This window comes from Bidens hawaiensis, unplaced genomic scaffold (assembly GCF_021521415.1).
Source record: "Bidens hawaiensis isolate Kalapana, Puna unplaced genomic scaffold, B.hawaiensis_p1.1 tig00028338_1, whole genome shotgun sequence".
Classification (NCBI taxonomy): domain Eukaryota; kingdom Viridiplantae; phylum Streptophyta; class Magnoliopsida; order Asterales; family Asteraceae; genus Bidens; species Bidens hawaiensis.
This window is the reverse complement of record NW_027494630.1, coordinates 238,541-259,884: the sequence shown is the minus strand read 5'-3', so window position 1 is coordinate 259,884 and position 21,344 is coordinate 238,541. Positions and strand designations below refer to the sequence as shown.

The following is a 21,344-nucleotide window of genomic DNA, read 5'->3' as shown; positions in this document are numbered from 1 at the left end:
ACGCACTCCACAGGTGTGCGAAGGGTTGTTCCTCGGCGGATGTTCCATCGTGGAACATACACTTCATTGGAATCCGACACTGCAAAAAAAAACAAAAAAAAAAAAACAAAAGGCATTAGGAAAAGATGATAAAAATATAAAATAGGCCAAAAGAACCCTACGCACCTGTAGGGTCAATAACAGGCCGATAGCCGCCAAACCCATCACCTGAACCCAAGGGAAATCCGTCCAAGAGGTCAGGTAGATGGGAAGGAGGCAGAGGTTGGCGAGAAGCCCCATGCATACCTGAAGGATCGGCCGTCGTTGCCGATGACGGAGGAGGCATGGTAAAAGCCGCCGCGGTCGCCGCTGCGGAATCCGCAGCAAAAGTAACCGCCGGCTCAGTGAAAGATGCGGTAAAAATGGCACTGACAGCCGGCGGTGATGTCATCACAGCTGGAACAGTCGGCTCAACGGAGTGAGCAACTGAACCAGCGGAAGCAGGCGCAGGCGCAGCCGCCTGGGTCGTCGCCTCAGTTAGGCTGACCAAGCCTACCGTCATGGGCAGGGGGGTACTCCTCCCCGCTCCACCCTGGAATGCGTCAACATCCACGCCTGCACAAAGAAGATAAGTATTGATGGAAAGCTATGAAATTAAAAATAAAGTTTGTACTTACGGGTTTTCTTGAGCCTAAAAGTGCGGACAGGCGGGGATGAACCCGATGGAGCCGGCCTCTTCACGCCGCTCACCATTGTCATCCTGGGCTCTCCGGAGGTGACAGTCGTCGCAGCCTCCGGAGCGGTGGTCTTATCACCACCGGGGTTCCCCGCCACCTCCTCGCTCTCGGCCTCTGAGTCAGACCGAGGCACCGGATCGGCAGTGGAGGCCACCTTCTCCTTCCCCTTCCCGCCGGCAGCCTTCTTCTTCCGCACCAACGGAGGACCATCTGCGGATTCCTCATCAGAACATAAGATTAGAGGAATTCCAGCAGAGGTTTCAGCATTGAGGGGTCGAGGGTTGAATAACGCCTTACCTGGCCGCCTGGCGCTCAGGATCTCGTGGCCTAGCGGGTAGACCTCCACGAACCGATCCGCCGTCTGTTCAAGGATGGGCAACTCGTTCTCATCTAGAGCGCGAGTACCCATCCGAGCGGGACTGTCAGCCTCCCGCGGATACAGGAGCGGCTGCAAGTCGTTCCCCTCTGAAATAAACAGGAAAGAAGTTAGAAGAGATTCTAAATCAACAAAAAGAAAAAGAGCATACCGTAAGAAACATAGTTCAAACCGTATTCGAGGATGATCGGGATCTTTCGCGCATCTGCATCCTTCCACACCCGGCTCATCCAGAGCATCACCATCCCGGACTCCGCAAAGCGGTAAACCGGAGATTGGACTCGGGATATCTTCGAAAACCATTCCGCCTCCTGGTAGTTGGAGGCGTGAAGGCTGGGGAGTGCTTGCCCATTCTTGAACTTCATGGCAAGGGGGATGCCGCGAGCGGAGATAAAGAAGAACTCCCGCTTCCACGAGCGAAGATTGCGCTCGGTTGCGCAAATCTTCAAACCCTTAATCCGGGTTATCAGCGTATACCACCCCTGGATGCACCTCCAAGAGTAGAAGGTCATCAGGCGGTCGACGAAGGGCTCAATGCCCAGAATCCGGCACACCCACTCGAAGTGGCGAATCTTCGCAATCGCCATCGGGTGCACCTCGGTCAGGTGTACACCGTGCCTCTCTAGGACACGGTACACAAACTTTGTCAAAGGGAACCTAAGATTCCCATAGACAAAGAATGCAGCATATACCCCTTACCTTGGCAACCAAGTAACTGTAAGACAGGTGCGGGTACAGTGTTAAGGCAAAACCCTTCACATACTTAGCACCTGCAGGGAATTGAAGCCAAGAATACCTCGGCAACCAAGTAACTATAAGACGGGTGCGGGTACAGTGTTAAGGCAAAACCCTTCACATACTTAGCACCCGCAGGGAATTGACGCCAGGAATACCTTGGCAACCAAGTAACTATAAGACGGGTGCGGGTACAGTGTTAAGGCAAAACCCTTCACATACTTAGCACCCGCAGGGAATTGACGCCAGGAATACCTTGGAAGTAAAGTAACCGTAAGACGAGTGCGGGTACAGTGTTAAGGCAAAACCCTTCACATACCTAGCGCTCCGCAGGGAATTGAAACCAAGAAGGATCTCCTGGGCAATGCTTGCGGAAACGGGAATAACATCCCCGCATAGCGGGAACGTCGAGAACTACATTGTTTGAAGCTCCAGGATGGAATTGGTGGTTTTAACATAATTGATCACTATGTTCAAAACTACCAAAACCTCATGGAGAATCCACACAAGTAGGACTCAACGCTCCTGACTTTCGGGGAGGTTACAGACCTACCCGCATCATACCCAAAGATCAAGCAGGAAAGTCGGGAATTTCTGCAAGTGACAAGGACTTCCGCGGGAAGAATCCCCATGGAAAACCTTAAAACTAAACCCTTTTCAAAACCCTTTGCTTAAAGTCCAAAAGTTCACCTCACTTTATTAAACATTCATGAGAAGAACATTGGAATGGGGGGACTTGAAGAGGTAGGTCCCAGCAGAGCCCAGTTGGACCCGCAAGACTCACCTTCAAAAGAGACGTCTGCGCAGAAACCAACTGGATACGCAGGACCCACCATGCTCAGAGACGTGACGTCCTTACGCGCAGTACGCAAGCTGTTCCCGCAGGAAATGCCTCCCAATGGTGAAGTACTCTGCCTGTTCCCGCAGCTGCGGATACAAGCCATCAGGGAAGGCCACCCGCGCAGCAAGGCTACACGCACAAGGCACTTAGCTCTCAATCATTCAGTTGTCACCTGAAGGAATGAGCAAAGCCGGGAACAATCCCGCACAAAGGCGGGAGGGGGAATACTCCCGCCCAACTAAGCCAGTCCGTACGATACGGGAAGATCTTATGTACTGTACCTGACGAGGTATGGGCAAAAGATCTGACCAAAGATACGACAGCTCATTGACAACAGTATGGCGAGCAGCATGCTCTTGTACTGTATGTCACTATTAGCCGCTGCCTACTCACCAACTCCTGTCATACCACGTGCATAGCCGGCAGTTGGTGGAAAAGGAATAGTACACAGCAGGCCTGGCCACTGTCAGCCGCTGCCTACCCACCAACTACCAGCATGGCACGTGCGTAGGCCACAGTTGGTAGAACAGGAATACTATTCAGCCGGCCATACCTTCTTGGAAACCTACCTTCGGCTATAAATACCCCAAATGGTATGATCATCTTATCATCATATACTATCTCATATTACATATTATACCTGATATCTGCTCTAGCAATCTCTTAATATACATTTATATTCAAGAGCAATCTAGTCTGATTCTCACGCCGGAGGGTGGTCACAAGGAGGAACCCCCCCCCTTCTTAGTGACGAGCTCACGGTGTCTGTTTTGCAGGTTATCAGAAGAACCATCTTTGCCGGGTCCAACCCCTCGTGGGAAACATCTATCTAACCCCCAGGTTATCCGTAATCTGCCCGGGGTCCGGTTAGTGTTTCTTCACGTTCCAATTCCCAGTCACCTTAACTTGACCACTGTATATTGAAATATAATATTTAATTTGGACACATAAATGATTAATTGTTTGTCAAAACCAGACAAGTAGAAAGCCTTACAAGGTACTGTTCCTCACATGTAACATTATTTAATTAAAGGTATCAGGTGTGTGTATATATAAAATGTTCAATTAAAGGTATCAGGTGTATATTAAAATGTTTTCTGTAAGGCCTCGTTACCGGTAGCCTTATTTTGGTGTTGGATTTACTCATAAACACAGCTCTACAAATCAGAGTTAATTAAAACTTTCGCGGAATAATATAAAACATCAATCATTCGTTACATATATCCATAATTTGTCTTTCAAAACATAACATAAATCATAACATTCAAAACATCATGACAATCTTCGGATGCCAGCTTCTTCAATCCTGCCATGTGTCCATCTCAAACTAGCTGTCTCAATCTGTTAACCTGTGTGCATACTAAAGCCAGCTACGCTGAGTGAGTTCTAGTTAATCACATAACTTACTTTACATACACATACACGTGCCCGTAGGTACGCATTACATACTTAACCTGTCCATCAATCTTTCATACACATACATATCTAACCTTACGTTATAAAGAGCATTCGCCCGACATACCTCGGATATTATTAGGGTCCGGTACCCTCCATCCTCGGATATTATTAGGGTCTGGTGCCCTCCATCCTCGGATATTATTAGGGTCCGGTACCCTTCATCCTCGGATATTATTAGGGTCCGGTACCCTTTCTTCCATACCTTTTTAACATACTTTTCTATATACATAATCGTAAGTTTCATACATACGTCATTCATTCTTCATCTTACAACATACATATAACATCAACCATTTCCTGGCAATACATGCAATTCCGAATATCGTTCATGTATCGACAAGAAACCATTCACACATTTCACATAATACATATATTGCATACACTTATTACTTAGGATAAGTGTATTAACTAATCACATTGAGTATGCACACAACCCCGAAACCATAACAAGGAATGGGGCTAGAAACTCACCTTAAGTCGGCTACGTTCACCGTTAATAGTTATTCCTTTCCTCAGTTGGGCACGGCTAACTGTATAACAATTACTCATATCAATTATCTATAACTAGCCATATCACGTTTCTATTATAATTATAACCCTCAACGGACGGGGGTCCGGGGGCAGCGCCCCTGGCAGCGGGGTCTAGGGGCGGCAGTCCCTAGCAAGGTCCAAGTGGCAGAGCCCCTGGCTGGGGTCGAGCTTGGAAAAAATTTATTTCCATTAACTGTCTTAACACATTTTTCATTAGAATTTTGAATCATTATTAAATTTGCTAACTTAAAAGTTCAAGGGCTTCTTTGTAATTAAACCATTCTTTAATAAGTCCAGGGACCATTCTGTAATTCTGTTAAACTTCCAGTTCGTTACTTAACCTTAACGAATTGACTTGTCATGACGAACTGGTTCTTTGTAACGAATTGAACCCTCTAACGAACTGGACCCTTAACGAATTAGTCCATAGCGAACCAGTCTATGCAACGAATTGGACCTTCCAATTCGTTATCTTTTAACTATAGCGAATCAAGGGTAGTTCGCAATCTTTCCTCCTTAACCAACTGAAGCTAGTCCGCTATATTCCCTTAGACGAATCAGCTAGCCAATTACTTCTAATTCGTTAGTTACCCCTTAGCGAACTAGGGTTAGGTCAGGGAATGTCAGAACATTCCCTGACACCTCTAACCTCGTATTAACTTTTCCGGCGCCGCCATTGCCAGAAAGCCACCGGAAAACCGCGAACACGTCGGAAAAACGAGTTTTAGCTCGTTTTCACCGTTTTTCGTCCGGTTCGATCCAGATCTGAGCTAGGGTGACCCCTAAGCTCATCATAGGTTCGTTTTATACCCGATTCCACCCGGATCTCGTGACTTAAACGGTTTAACGGTGCCGGCTCGTTGTTTCGTGACTATATCTAACGGGTTAAGCTCATACAGTATTAAACTATCATTACCTCGGGTCGATGCTCGGTTTCCTTCTTGGTTTCGGCTAGAGAAAAGGGAAGAACTAGAGAGAGATCTTAAGTGTGTGTTTTGGTTGGTGTATGGAATATGTGTGAATGAGGATTAAATGGGTGATTAATGGTTTATATATTTAGGGATCATGGGCTCAAGCCCATGGACTCTCCTTCTTTCTTTCATAACCCAAGTCCATAACCCATACCCATTTACCCAACACTAGCCCAACTCATATTCTATTTACCCAAACCGATAACGACTCACTATAAAACAGACGAAATTTATATTATTCTTATAATCAAAAGTTGGATGTTACATTTTCCATAAATAAAATTTATATAATAACCATCTCAATCTTTTTTTATCAATATGTAAGTTTCCTAGAAATTGTTTTGCGCATTTGGTAAAAGAATTTTGTTCAGCCAAAAGCAACTCCGCCTCTTTAGGCAAATACATACATTCATTCACAAACGTGATATTATTTTTATGAAAGGTATAACCGGTTTTCTTCATATTATTTACGATCAATTACATGAGTGTAAATACTAAATACAATTACAAAACAGTTTAATTATGGTAAATACATCAATGCTAATAAATAAATGAATCAACATAACGTATGAGAAGATATGGAAGAACATAGCATTTTGTTGACAGTTTTGAGGTTCATCTATTTCCCTATATACATGATACCTAGCTCCAATTTTGTCCTTAAATCCTCCTCATCCGAGGTTTCTTTGACCGGATTCAAGAAATGACAAATGTTTTTAACTACAAGAAGAGTAAATTCGTAACGAAGTCATTCATGTTAACGCTTCTTATTCTCGTATCTTTCTCGGCCTCCTTAATCGTTCTCTTCGCCTTACGCCTTCTCCAGTGGAATATTGATCATGAACAACCTCCCAAGACCATGATTTCGTCCTCGGAACATCCAAAACTGAAATTTCAAACGTGTTGTTTGGCATATGTGGATCTATTAACACGTGGACGAAACGTCGCCACTACTCCGAGCTCTGGTGGCAACCAAACGTAACCCGAGGATATGTTTGGTTGGACCAACAACCCGACCCGGAATTATTCTCTCACACAAATTCCATACCCTTCAAGGTCTCGGAAAATGTGACTCGGTTGAATAATTCAGGGCACAACCCTCACATAGCCCGAATTGTGTTGGAGTCATTCAAGCTCGGGTTACCGGATGTAAGATGGTTTGTGATGGGGGACGATGATACGGTGTTTTTTACGGATAATTTGGTATCGGTGTTATCGAAATATGATCACCGAAAGATGTACCATGTTGGTGGGAGTTCAGAGAGTGTCGAACAGGACGTGTGGCACTCATATGATTTGGCGTTTGGTGGTGGTGGGTTCGCCGTGAGTTATCCGCTGGCTGCGGAGCTAGCGCGGACTCTCGACGGGTGCCTTGGCCGGTATAGTTATTTATACGGGGATGATGAAAGGGTTCATGCTTGTGTGACCGAGCTTGGGGTTTCCCTCACGAGAGAACGTGGGTTTCACCAGGTACGTTTGCGAGTTATTATTGTAAATTTTATGTTTTTAAATATATAAACCTGTTAGGAGTTGATACGGTCGTAAACATAGTTGTAAAAATCCTTACTAAGGGCCGATTAATCATCCATTAATCCCGATCATTTACAAACTTTCATACTTTTCTTGCAAATTGGCCCCAAAACTTTAGGCATACAAGTTTGTATACAACTTTTTGCACAAATTTTACAATTTACTTTAGTTCTTGCAACCTTTATTACAAAACGTTTAGCTCCTTAAACCTAGACACAAAAGTTTTAGCTCATTTAGGTTAATACCTTGAGCAGCCACATCAATGTTGCTTGTGAGAATCCCATATGATGCAGATGTGATGTGGCTAGACAACCCCCATTGAGGGTGAAGTCCGTTTGGGCCAAGTCCATGATTCCAAACGTCGTTAGAACAAGGAATTTACCTAACTAGTGTACTTCGTTAAATTATTTACCAATATAGTGTAGTTTGAAACATAATTACCAAAATGAGTATTTTTAGTGGGACCTATTACCCACTCACCCACTTCATCTTCTTCCCTCTAAACCCATTATCACTCTTTATCTAGATCACCACAAGTCCGGTCAAAACTCCGGCGACCATCAATAACTTTGATTGGACTTGTGGTGGTCTAGAGAGAGAGAGAGAGATAATTGGTTTAGAGGGAACAAGATGACGTGTCTCATTAAAAATACTCATTTTGGTAATTATATTTAAAACTATAATATATTGGTAAATAATTTTACTAAGTAGTAAAGTCTCTTACAACAAGTAAGGGGGGGAGGGGTGGTAGATGTGATGAAGTTTCTCATCACACACCCCACCCAATCAAATGGTGTCACATCACCAACCCCAAATCCATCACATGTGATGGTTTTTTACTAGGGGTGGTTGTAACAACCCAGCTACCACCGCACCATAATATTTTTCGTTTTGACCGGGACGTACCACCATCGCCTCACGGATTTGCTTTTGGTTGCCTCATACTTCTCCCACCTGAGCACGCTTAACTGTGGAATTCTCCTATCATCCACTACCATTAAGCGCCCAAAACGCGTTATGATGGGAAGGTATCCACCTCCTTATAAAGAAGGCTTAGTTCTCCTTCCCAACCGATGTGGGATGTCACAGTGGTGGTGTGGTGTGGTGGTGTGGTGGTGTGTGATGGAATTTTTTTTTTGTTTTTTTTTGCAACTTAAAAAAATATATATTTTACTAAAACTTAAAAAATAAAAACAATAGTTTAATAGAACATAATTCAACTTAAAATTTAGAAATAAAAAATAAAAGTTACAATAAACGTCTACTCCTCGTCTGAATCCGGAAATTCCAAACCTAAAGAACCTATATGCTCAACAAGATCCCATCTCAACCGATGATGAATATCTTCATCCCGCAAGTCTAATTGGACATCATCGGGAACGGGAACTTGAGTCGGAGGATCCGGTACCCAATCTGGAGAAATTACATTTCCATCTTCTTTTATTAACATATTGTGTAATATGATGCATGCATACACGTAGCTAGAGATCGTGGGTTTTTTCATTGCACGAACCGGTCGACTGAGTATGCACCATCTACCATTTAAAACACCGAAAGCTCTCTCGACATCTTTTCTTGCCGATTCTTGCAACTTCTTGAACGTCTTTTCATTGGTCTCGACAGGAAACGAAAAGGCTTTAACAAAAACATACCATTGCGGGTAGATACCATCGACAAGATAGTAGCCTCGTCTGTAATATCTCCCGTTGATAAAGTACGGACAGAAAGGTGCGGTGCCTTCTGTTATGCTCTGAAACAACGGTGATGTGTACAGAACAGTGATGTCGTTGTTTGAGCCGGGAACACCAAAATAAGAATGCCAAATCCATAAATCATTTGACGCAACCGCTTCTAGTGAGATGGTCGGTCGTTTGATATCACCCCTAACATACGCCCCTCGCAACTCCCGTGGACAATTTTCGATATGTGTACAATCGATGCTACCGAGCATCCCTGGAAAATGCCATCTAGCCTCGTGCGCGGCGTAAAGACGTGCAATGTCGTGACTTGTTGGTTTTCATAGAAACTCTTTCTCATACAATTTTATAATCGCGTTACAAAAGAATTGTAGACATTTACGTGAAGTTCTCTCAGCCATTTGTAAGTATTCATCGAATTGGTCGGGTGAGTTACCTGTCGCTAGTTGACGAATAGCGGACGTGCATTTTTGAAGCGCCGTAAAACTTTGTTTACCCCTCGCGTCGTAAGATTCTTGAAACCATTCTTCGTTTGCTTCGACGTCGGCTACAATATTTAAAAATAAAGATTTCGGCAAACGAAAGCGTTCCCTAAACGTCTCGTCATTGTATTTCGGCTCCTCCACAAAATAGTCGTTCATTAGCAAGTCGTGGGCATGTATACGATCACGCTCCACCATTTTTTTCTTTGGACGGCTCGGGCCTTCAAGTTCGTTATATAGCAACGGGAACCATTCGATAATGTCATCGTCTGAAAACGAAGAGCTATCGGTGTCTAAGGGATGCAAGTAATTCGGAAATGCCGTATATTTTTTGTTGTCAATGAAGGAGAAGTTTTTGAGTTGGATTTGAGTTGGATTTGTGTATGTTTTGAAGATATATTTGTAGTTATTTATATAGGTAAAATATGTTTTTTTTTTATTTTTTAACCCTCAACGGTCATCCCCCCCCCAACGGATAGATTTCTTGGTTTTCACCCCATCACGCGCGTGATGGCAATCAAGCAAAACACCTCCATCAAGCTTGATAAGGGAGTGACGGTGGTGTTCAAAAACCCATCACGCGATGCCCGGGTGCTCTAAAAGTAATGTTGTCTGCTATCTTGTCTCTCATACACACATATCATATATAATATTATTTTAGTATTTTTAGTCTATTTGTGGAGTTTTGTTGTTAAAGAAGAAATAAGTAATTTTTAAATAAGTTTGTATTGTTATGAATTATTGATGAAAGGTGGATGACACAATTGTCAAACACCTTTATTCACACGTTTAATTCACAATTGTCAAACTATTGAAATGTTCATCAATAGTTTATATTGTCGGTAATTTACTTTTTGCACAGTAGTTTTTGCCTTATAAATAGAATGTATTTGTAACGAAGTTATTCATCCTGGTAGAACTAACAATTCACATATATCTCTTCACTCTCTTGTCTCTCAGATATAATAAAGTTCAATTATTACTTCAATAATCTTGTTATAATTAGAGCTAATATCATAACACGTTATCAGCACGAGCCGCTTATATCCTAACCAAGAAAGGTAATAGACACAAAGGTATCTACATAAGCATCATAAACACTTCTTTAATTATGTACATTAGATATATATCTATGCATATACATATACTAACTAATATACTGAGTAATAGCAATAATGTGTATAAACATTTTTATTAAAATTTGATAACTATTCTAACTTTTATTTATATATGCACACTAATATCTCATTTAGAAGTTAGATTTATTTACACTAACAATTCTATTCTTATTATTGTGCATACTAATTATATATATTTTATAAAATAAACTGTATTTAATATCTTATTTATTATCTTACTTTAAAATAATTAATATTATATATTATATATATACACACACACAAACGGTAATGTTACCGTTATAAACGGTAATATAACCGTTATAAAAGGGTTATAAATTTTCACTATAAATAACCAATCATTAACCTCATTTCATTTACAACAAACATTCTTCTTATTAAATTTATTCAAGATAAAATTCTCAAAATGATTCACCCGGTTTTGATGTTGGTCACTATAATGCTTATACTACTTCTCATTCTAATTTTTAATCTCCCATCTGAAGATTTCGGCATTTTCTTTTTCTTTTATATGTTTATAGCTCTACCAATGTATTGTATCTCATTGTTGATTGATATATATGGATTCTAATATTTATCTTATTATTTGCTCTATTATGTTTAGCAACAAAATGTCAAATATAGCAAAACTCGAATTCCCTGCACTCAACATTTCTGGAGAAAATTATATGTCTTGGACAGCAAATGTCAAAAGACATTTAAAATCTATGGATGTGTTAGACGCAATCCAAGAATACAATGATTGCTCTGACCAGGATAAAGCAAGAGCTGATATTTTCATCCATAAACATATTGATGAATTACTACAGCATGAGTATTTTAATTATGATAACCCATATATGATATGGGAAGATTTGAAAAGCAGATTCGGTCATCTAAAGGAAGTTTTACTTCCTACTTCTAGAGATGAATGGAACAGTCTTAGGTTCCAAGATTTTAAGAGGGTAAATGATTACACCTCTGCTTTATACCGAATTTGTTCAAAGCTAGAATTTTGTGGGTATCCCGTAACAGAGGAAGAAAAGTTAGAGAAAACTTTCTCCACGTTTCATGCATCAAATATAAACTTGCAAACACATTATTGTTTGCAGAATTTTAAAAGATACTCTGATCTAAATGCATTACTCCTTGTAGCCGAGAAAAATAATTAATTATTGATGAAAAATCATCAATCTCGTCCCACGGGTTCATTAGCAATACCAGAAGCACATGTTGCTCACAAAAGTTCTCATAAAAATTCTGATCAAATATGGGAACAAAGTCGAGGACGAGGCCGTGGACGTGGACGTGGTCATTTTGACAAAAGGCATTTTAATGATCGTAAGCATCCATTCAAATGGAACAATAACACTTACGGTCGTGGTCGTGGCCGTGGTCGTGGTCGTAACCAGAGAGCCAATAATTATCATGTCCCACACAATACCAATTCCAACCACCAAAATAAATGGAATGAAGCTGGTAGATCCGAAAATAATGGCATTTTATGTTTTAGATGTGGAAGTACAAACCACTGGGCAAAGGCTTGTCGCACAGCTCCACATCTGTGTGAACTGTACCAAGCCTCTCTAAAAGGAAAAGAGAAAGAAGTGAACCATGTTGATAACTTTAATAATATCAATGCTGAGCTGAGCGTTGAAGACTTTGTGATGGAACTTTGAAACAAAGTTGCTTGACTACTATAATTAGATGCAATTATTAAGTGTGTTCTCATTATCTTTAATTATGTAGTTTCTCTTTCATGTACTACTTGTGTTTCAATTAAAGTTCTTATTAAAATATCATATGTCTTCGTTATACACTTATTTTTTTTCTCTTAATATTTTTCAATATTTAAAATGAAAATCACCGGAGCACAAGATCAAACAAATGAAGAAGATATATGTATAGCGGATAGTGGAGCCACGCATACTATACTTAGATCTAAAAAATATTTTTATGAACTGAAACCAACAAAAGGGATCATCAATACAATATCAGGTCCTACAAACTTGATAGAAGGAGTGGGAAAAGCTAATTTAGCATTACCAAATGGTACAAAGCTCAAAATAGAAAATGCTTTATTTTCCCCAAAATCAACAAGAAATTTGTTGAATTTCAGAAACATATATCATAATGGATATGATACTCAGTCAAGGACTGTTAGTAATGAAAAATATTTGCATATCATAAGCAAAGATCAAATATTGGAAAAATTGCCAATGCTCCATTCTGGTTTGCATTATACATATATAAATGTGCCTCAAGCACATATGGCAGTCAAAGAAAATTGTTGCGATTCTGGTATCATAAACTTATGGCATGACAGATTAGGCCATCCATGATCCACAATGATGAAAAGGATCATTGAAAATACACATGGGCATCCACTGAAAGGTCAAAAGATCCATAAAATAGATAAAATGCCTCAATGACATCTTGTTCTCTTGGAAAATTAATTACAAGGCCTTCGCCATTAAAAGTCGATAAAGAAACACCAATGTTTCTTGAAAGAATTCAAGGTGACATATGTGGACCAATTCATCTACCATGTGGACCATTTAGATACTTCATGGTTTTAATAGACGCATCCAGCAGATGGTCTAATATCTCTTTATTATCGACTCGTAATGTTGCTTTTGCAAAATTTCTTGCTCAAATTATCAAATTACGTGCACATTTTCCGGATTATACCATTAAAAGAGTAAGGCTTGATAATGCGGGAGAATTTACATCACATGCTTTTGATGATTATTGCATGTCTGTGGGGATTGTTGTAGAACACCCTGTTGCTCATGTACACACACAAAATGGCTTAGCCGAGTCGTTGATCAAACGCCTACAGCTAATAGCTAGACCATTAATAATGAGGACAAAACTCCCTGTTTCTATTTGGGGTCATGCAATTATGCATGCTGGATCATTAATCCGCGTGAGACCAAGTGCAAATCATAAATATTCTCCCACACAACTTGTTTCTGGAAATGAGCCAAATATCTCTCATCTTAGAATTTTTGGTTGTGCTGTGTATGTTCCTATTGCACCACCACAACGCACAAAAATGGGTCCCCAAAGAAGGTTGGGAATATATGTTGGATATGAAACATCTTCCATCATAAGATACCTTGAACCTTTAACATGTGATGTATTTACAGCACGTTTTGCTGATTGTCATTTTAACGAGACAATGTTCCCAGCATTAGGGGGAGAAATGAAAACGCAAGAAAGAGATATATCATGGTGTGTGCCATCATTGTTACACCTAGACCCAAGATCAAAACAAAGTGAGACAGAGGTTCAAAAAATAATACATCTACAAGAAATTGCAAATCAGTTACCTGATGCATTTACTGATATAAACAGGGTCACTAAATCTCATATACCAGCTGCTAATGCTCCAGCTCGAGTTGAGATTCCAAGCAAGCAAAATAATAATAATGCACCTCATGAATCCCAAATACGTTTAAAACGTGGAAGGCCAATCGGTTCAAAGGATAAAAATCCTCGAAAAAGAAAGGGTTCTGAGAAGGATACTGACCCTAAGGAAGGAATGATTGGCAAAACCTTCCCTCAGGAAAGAATAAATGATATAACATTTCCTCAGGAAGAAATAAATGATTCCAATAAAGAATTGTCAATAAACTATGGTAAATCACATATAATGTGGGATCGAGATGAAATGGAAAATATTGATGATATATTTTCTTATTCTGTGGCAAGCGATATCATGGAAGAAAATGATGACCCTGGACCAAAATCTGTAGATGATTGTAAAAATCGACAAGATTGGAACAAATGGAAAGATGCTATGCAAGCTGAATTAAACTCACTAAACAATCGAAAGGTTTTTGGACCTATTGTCATTACGCCAAAGTCAATGAAACCTGTAAGATATAAATGGGTTTTTGTGAGAAAACGAAATGAGAAAAATGAAGTTACAAGATATAAAGCAAGACTTGTAGCTCAAGGTTTTTCTCAGAGGCCAGGAATTGACTATGAAGAAACGTATTCTCCTGTCATGGATGCTATTACGTTTAGATATTTAATCAGCTTAGCAGTCTCTAAAAATTTAGAGATGCGCCTTATGGATGTTGTCACAGCTTACTTGTATGGATCACTAGATAGTGACATCTATATGAAAATTCCGAAGGATTTAAACTCCCCGATGCAATAAGCTCAAAGCCTAAGGAAATGTATTCCATCAAATTACAAAGATCCTTGTATGGACTGAAACAATCTGGAAGGATGTGGTACAATCGTTTGAGTGATTATTTGATAAGCAAAGGATACACAAATAATCTTATTTGTCCATGTGTCTTCATCAAGAAGACAACATCAGGATATGTGATCATAGCTGTGTATGTTGACGATCTAAATTTAATTGGGACACAAAAAGAAATTAATGAAGCAATTGCTCTTTTAAAGAAAGAATTCGAAATGAAAGATCTTGGAAAAACCAAATATTGTCTTGGTTTACAAATTGAGCATATGCATAATGGGATACTTGTGCATCAGTCAACTTATACTGAGAAACTCTTAAAACGTTTCAATATGGACAAAGCAAATCCTTTAAGCACACCGATGGTTGTTAGATCACTCAATGTTGACAATGATCCATTTCGTCCTTGCGAAGATAATGAAGAGATTCTTGGTCCCGAAGTACCATACCTCAGTGCAATTGGAGCACTTATGTATCTTACTAACTGTACAAGACCTGACATTTCTTTTGCAGTTTATTTATTGGCAAGATTCAGTTCATCCCCTACTAAAAGACATTGGAATGGCATTAAACATATTTTTCGGTATTTAAAAGGAACTGTTGATTTAGGTTTATTTTATACTAACGATTCAAAAGAAGGGTTAGTTGGTTATGCAGATGCAGGTTATTTATCTGATCCCCATAAAGCAAAATCTCAAACTGGATATGTATTTAAGAATGGAGGAACTGCGATTTCATGGCGTTCTCAGGAACAAATACTCGTTGCAACATCTTCAAATCATGCTGAAGTCATTGCATTGCATGAAGCTTCAAGAGAATGTGTATGGTTAAGATCTATGTCACGACACATATTGATTTCTTGTGGACTAGAGAAAGATCGAATTCTAACTCCTATCTATGAAGATAATGCAGCTTGTGTCTCACAAATGAAGGAATGATATATCAAAAGTGACAGAACAAAGCATATACCACCAAGATACTTTGAGTATACTCGAGACTTTATTAAAGACAATCAGGTTGAAATGAGATATGTCCAGTCCAGCAACAACTCAGCTGATCTTTTCACAAAAGCACTTCCCACAGCAACATTCAGGAAACATGTTCATGATATTGGCATGCGCCATGTACGAACAATGTAACGACCTGCAATTTGAGGGGGAGCTATATACTGCACTCTTTTTCCCTTAGCTAAAGTTTTTTTCCCATTGGGTTTTCCTTTAGCAAGGTTTTTAATGAGGCAGTACTTCAAGACCCCGACGTTTTGAAATTGTGTCATCCAAGGGGGAGTGTTATGAATTATTGATGAAAGGTGGATGACACAATTGTCAAACACCTTTATTCACACGTTTTATTCACAATTGTCAAACTATTGAAATGTTCATCAATAGTTTATATTATCGGTAATTTACTTTTTGCACAATAGTTTTTGCCTTATAAATAGAATGTATTTGTAACGAAGTTATTCATCCTGGTAGAACTAACAATTCACATATATCTCTTCACTCTCTTGTCTCTCAGATATAATAAAGTTCAATTATTACTTCAATAATCTTGTTATAATTAGAGCTAATATCATAACATGTATTACAATATGAAACTATATTATATATGGGAGGTTTGTTGTTGACTTGTTGCGTATGCTTTTATACACGTGTTGTGACGTCCATACATTCTTGTGCAAACATGACCTTATTTTAAGGTTCTTGTTCTTTCATACGCATATCTACTTATCTAGCCTCCACTTTTAATCTTAACTGCCCCAAAACCACTCAAATACTAGGAACATCTGAGGTTTTTCGTTAATGATTCACGAAATGACAAACTATTGTTATTACAAGAACACAATCATAATGAAGTCGTTCAAGTTAATCCTCCTAGTGTTCCTTCTATTTTCAGCCTCCTTTATCATTCTCTCCGCCTTACGCCGCCAACCTTCATGCTTGTCGACCTCCCAAGTGGCGTTTTCACCCGAATATTCCCCAAGCACACGAATTATCCCCCGGAGTATCCGAACCGCGTACGGAAATCTCCCACGTGCTGTTTGGTATCAGTGGTTCGGTTCACACGTGGACGGATCGTCGACACTACTCCGAACTCTGGTGGCAACCGAATATAACCCGAGGATTCGTTTGGTTAGACAAAGAACCCGACCCGAAACTATTCTCTAACCCGAATTCACTCCCTTTTAAGGTCTCGGAAAATGTCACTCGGTTAAATTTAAATAATGTGGGCCCAAACCCAGCGGTTCGCATAGCCCGAATTGTGTTGGAGTCGTTTAACCTCGGGTTACCGAATGTGAGGTGGTTTGTGATGGGAGACGACGATACGGTGTTTTTTGCGGATAATTTGGTATCGGTGTTATCAAAGTATGATCACCGAAACATGTACTACATTGGTGGGAATTCGGAGAGTGTCGGACAGGATGTGAAGCACTCGTATGGTACGGCATTTGGTGGTGGTGGGTTCACGGTGAGTTATGCGCTGGCCGCGGAGTTGGCGCGGATTTTAGACGTTGGTTTTACGGGTCGGATGAACGGGTGAGGGGTTGTGTGACCGAGCTTGGCGTTTCGCTTACGGTAGAACGTGAATTCCATCAGGTAAATCTAACTGTTTTATATAAATATGATGGTTGGTTACAATTTAAGTGTCGGGTGTGAACATGAGTACCCGGTAACATAAATACAATGGTCAATGGTTGATGACTGGGTCTTATTGTCTAATGAATATTGACCGGTTGTTGGGAGACTTGGAATGGATAGCTTGGATATGGTCAATGCATCAATCAAGGCTGATTATTTTTAATAGTGTTTTTAAGAGAAAATTGCCAAAACTAATATTTTGACCTTTAACTTTCTCAAAAAAAAAAAAATTTAGGACCGCGACTTTCTTATTTGTTTAGGTCATCGTCCTCTTTAATTTGGAGAGTCTCGTTGCTCTCACTCCGGCCAGACTATGTTGTCTTAACCGGATCCACGTTGGTTTCTGTGTTTGGCTTGGGCGTTCCACGAGAAACCATACCGGCTGGATGTCATTTGACAGTCGTTATGCCACCACCACAAAAGCATAAATCTCTGGCGTAATACACGGTAAGGCGAAAACCTGGGTGGGCTTGAGATTCGAACTGACAACCTCGCAAGGCATAGCTCAAATTATTCATTGTCTATATCCACCATAAGTGACACAAGTGGAGATCGAACTTGGGTCAGGGTCTCTACTAAAAAACTCAAGCCTCATACCAATGAATCACTAATTAGAGATTAACTTTCACTACATGCATGGTTATTGATTCTTTTTATTTTAATAAAATATTATTCTATTATTATTTATTTTTTAATTAAGAAAATAGTTCCTGATGAAAATCTACCGCGACACATGGAATTTCCTACGCCATAAAGGAATTTGTTTTGTCATATTAAATTGTTGAGCTAAAGTGATCTAGTATGTCGTGTTACGAAATTTGTTGCGCCACAGTAAAACTTGATGCGCTAAATGACACGTTGAAACAAAAGTTGTTCTTCTACTTGACCATCTTGAACCTTGCAAGATTCTTCACTAAATCCGCTCCTTAAGGAAAGGCAGGTCGACGCTCAAGTGGTGAGTGGGATAGATGCTTGGAAGCACTTGATTTCGCATGCCGTAATGGTGTGACAAATGGTTTAGTGGACGTGTTGTACAATGTGCGGTAAAGATTGTATAAGAATAATGAGAGTTTTTAGTTTTTAAAGAAAACGTACAAAATGGAGGATTCCGGTCTCCAAAACAAAGAAACTTGCTGGCCTCTAGCGGCAATGATAACAAATTTATTGACTCTTGTGGAGGTCAACACTATAGAAACCAACCCCAAGTGTGGTATGTTAGCAAAGGGGCTACTTGCCATGTTTGGGGATACAATACCTTCTTCTCTATTCAAAGGGGTTTCAGCCGATCAAAAACTTTATATAAAGAATGTGATTATGACCGACTTGGGTAGGAGACATGGTCTTCAAGATAAGATCCGAGAAGGAAATATTCTATATCTAAAATCTATTACTATAAGTTTTAACTTTTGAGTATGTATTCTACTATAAGCTTCGAATTGAACTAAACATCATCCAAAACAAAGTTAAGATGAACGAGATATCAATATTCAAAGTTAGATGTGTAAAAATGATAAAGTTGTAAAAGTGTGAAGGCAAAATAGTGGAATAAGGGGGGACTTGCCCCATATAGAGAACTATAGAGGATCCTATTGGGTGCTCGTACACATGCACGTGTAGGGTTTCACTATAAATATTAATAGATCCTAAAAATAAAAATATCAATATTAACAAATTCACAAAAGTTCTTCCAAGCTATCATTTAATTGTATACTTTCTAGTTCAAAGTATTATTTTGAATGCTAGTGTCTTCTCATACAGTAACTACCTGCTACTTTTGTTGTGCTCTAGAAAACAAACAAGTTCTATTAGAAGACATGTGTAGAACATGTATCTTCAACCAAAACTTATTTTGTAACCCATTGCTTTCCTTTGAGATTTTGTAATTAATTCAATAAAAGTGTTTTATTTATTTTACTATAAAGACGGTTCTTACATTTTAACTCTTAATGCTTATCATAGATGGATATTAGAGGAGATGCGTATGGTCTACTAGCAGCACACCCCATGACACCATTGGTATCACTCCACCACCTTGACTATATTAACCCACTTTTACCAAACAGAACAAAGTACGAGTCATTGAATGCCCTCATCCAAACCTACCGTCACGACCTACCCCGAGTGGTGCAACAGTCGTTTTGCTACTACAAGACCTGGTCCCTATCCGTCTCCTGGGGATACACGGTTCAGATATACCCGACTCTATTGACAGCAGTAGAGCTCGTGATGCCAATGCAGACATTCGTCACATGGGATAGCTTTAAAGATGGGCCTTTCACGTTTAATACCCGACCCTTCCCGACCACCCCGTGTGAACTTCCGGCTATGTATTACATTAGTCAGGTTCAAGAGGCGGGAAATGATACTGTTACCACTTATACAAGAGATATGACAGTCAAGATATGCAAAAACAAAGATTACCCTAGCAAAATTGAGAAGGTTGTAGTCCTGGCATCGAAGATGGACCCATATTATTGGATTGAGGTAAATATTTGTGTGTTTGTTATATTGTGAAAAGTATGATTCATGGTTTTGTGATATGTTTTAAAGGTATTTATTTTGACTTGAGGGACCATAATAGCAAGTGGCATGTTGTGCAGGGGACAAAAAGACAATGTTGTGAGATTCGCAAGTGGAAGTATAAAAGTGTCCAAATAAGGGTCAGAAATTGTAAATATGGAGAGACCATTACAACTAGTACAGAGTCTTAGACGGTTAACTACAGCTGGTCAGGTGGGTGGATGGATATTATTTTTTTTTCTTTTCAACTAACTTGATATTTGATTTTAAAAAATATCTTTAAACTTTCTAAGCATTTATAATTAATGAATTTGTTTAAAGCATACAAACCTATTAAATAAATAATGAACATTAGTTTAGTTACTAGTATTTTTTTTCCTTAGATGTCACTTAAGGCATCCATAGTGGGTTATCTTGACCCCTACGTCATTATTGTATTACACTAGTTGAAGTTGAAAGTAGAGGTGCAAATCGGGTTTCTAATTACCCGGGCTCGGGTATGAAACCTGAAGAGGTATGTACCCGCCTCAACACCGAGCGAGGCGGGTCAACCCATAAGATATGGACAAGAGGCTTGAAATCAAGACATTATGAAGGCACAAAGCCAAAACCTACGCGCATGGCGCATATCACATATGCTCACGCATATCACATATGCTCATGCATCACATGCTCAGGCACCACAGATGCTCAGGCATCACATATGCTCAGGCATCACATGCTCAGGCACCACAGATGCTCAGGCATCACATATGCTCACGCATCACATATGCTCACGCATATCACATATGCGCGTGGCGCATCCGCGCGTGGCGCATATCACATGCTCGTGCATATCACATCTGCGCATGAAACATCTGCGCGTGAGAATAAAGAGAAGACCTCGCGCATCCTCAGGATAGGCGCGTATCACACATGCACATAATCAACCTCGTCCTTATCCAAGTCAGGATTAGGGCAACCTTGATTGTGCACGTCAGACAACCTTCCAGAAGGTATCTTTTTAAGGAATAAGAATATGCTGATGTTGACAGCTGCCAATGAAAGGTGGACAACTCAGCAAAACCCATGTGCTACCACGTGATTATAACCAATGAAAAAGCACCAGGTGTCCCAAAGGACACGTGGCGCAAAGCAACTGGAAGAGGCCAACAAAGCCCTAATTGGGTCTGAGCCCAATCATTGGAAACCCTAGCACTATAAATACCACATCAACTCCACAAGGAGAACACATCCAAGCAGACACAATTACATCCAATTAGATCCAATTACATCCAATTACAGAGTATTCAGCTACATTAAGCAATACACTCCAAATTCCTTACTCTCATATTATTATCTTCTCCTACAAACACTTATTCTCACACCGGAGGGTTACCCCAAAGAGGACCCCTCTGTCCCTTTCTGAGGGGTAAGTTTACGGTGCTGTTCATTTTGTAGGTGGAAGAACCCAGATCCAAGAGAACCATCGGTGAAATATCATAATCACACCCGAGGAAAGTAGATCGTCTACC

At 40.0% G+C, this 21,344-nt stretch overlaps 1 pseudogene across 1 annotated transcript; it reads left to right on the top strand.

Annotated features, from left to right (window-relative positions):
* Positions 1 to 6,792: 6,792 nt before the first annotated feature.
* On the top strand, positions 6,793 to 20,069 carry LOC143576909 (uncharacterized; annotated as a pseudogene). The gene is made up of 4 exons (XR_013143021.1): positions 6,793 to 7,098; positions 16,550 to 17,268; positions 19,270 to 19,794; positions 19,911 to 20,069. The product of XR_013143021.1 is annotated as an uncharacterized LOC143576909 (transcript).
* The last annotated feature ends 1,275 nt before the right edge of the window (positions 20,070 to 21,344 follow it).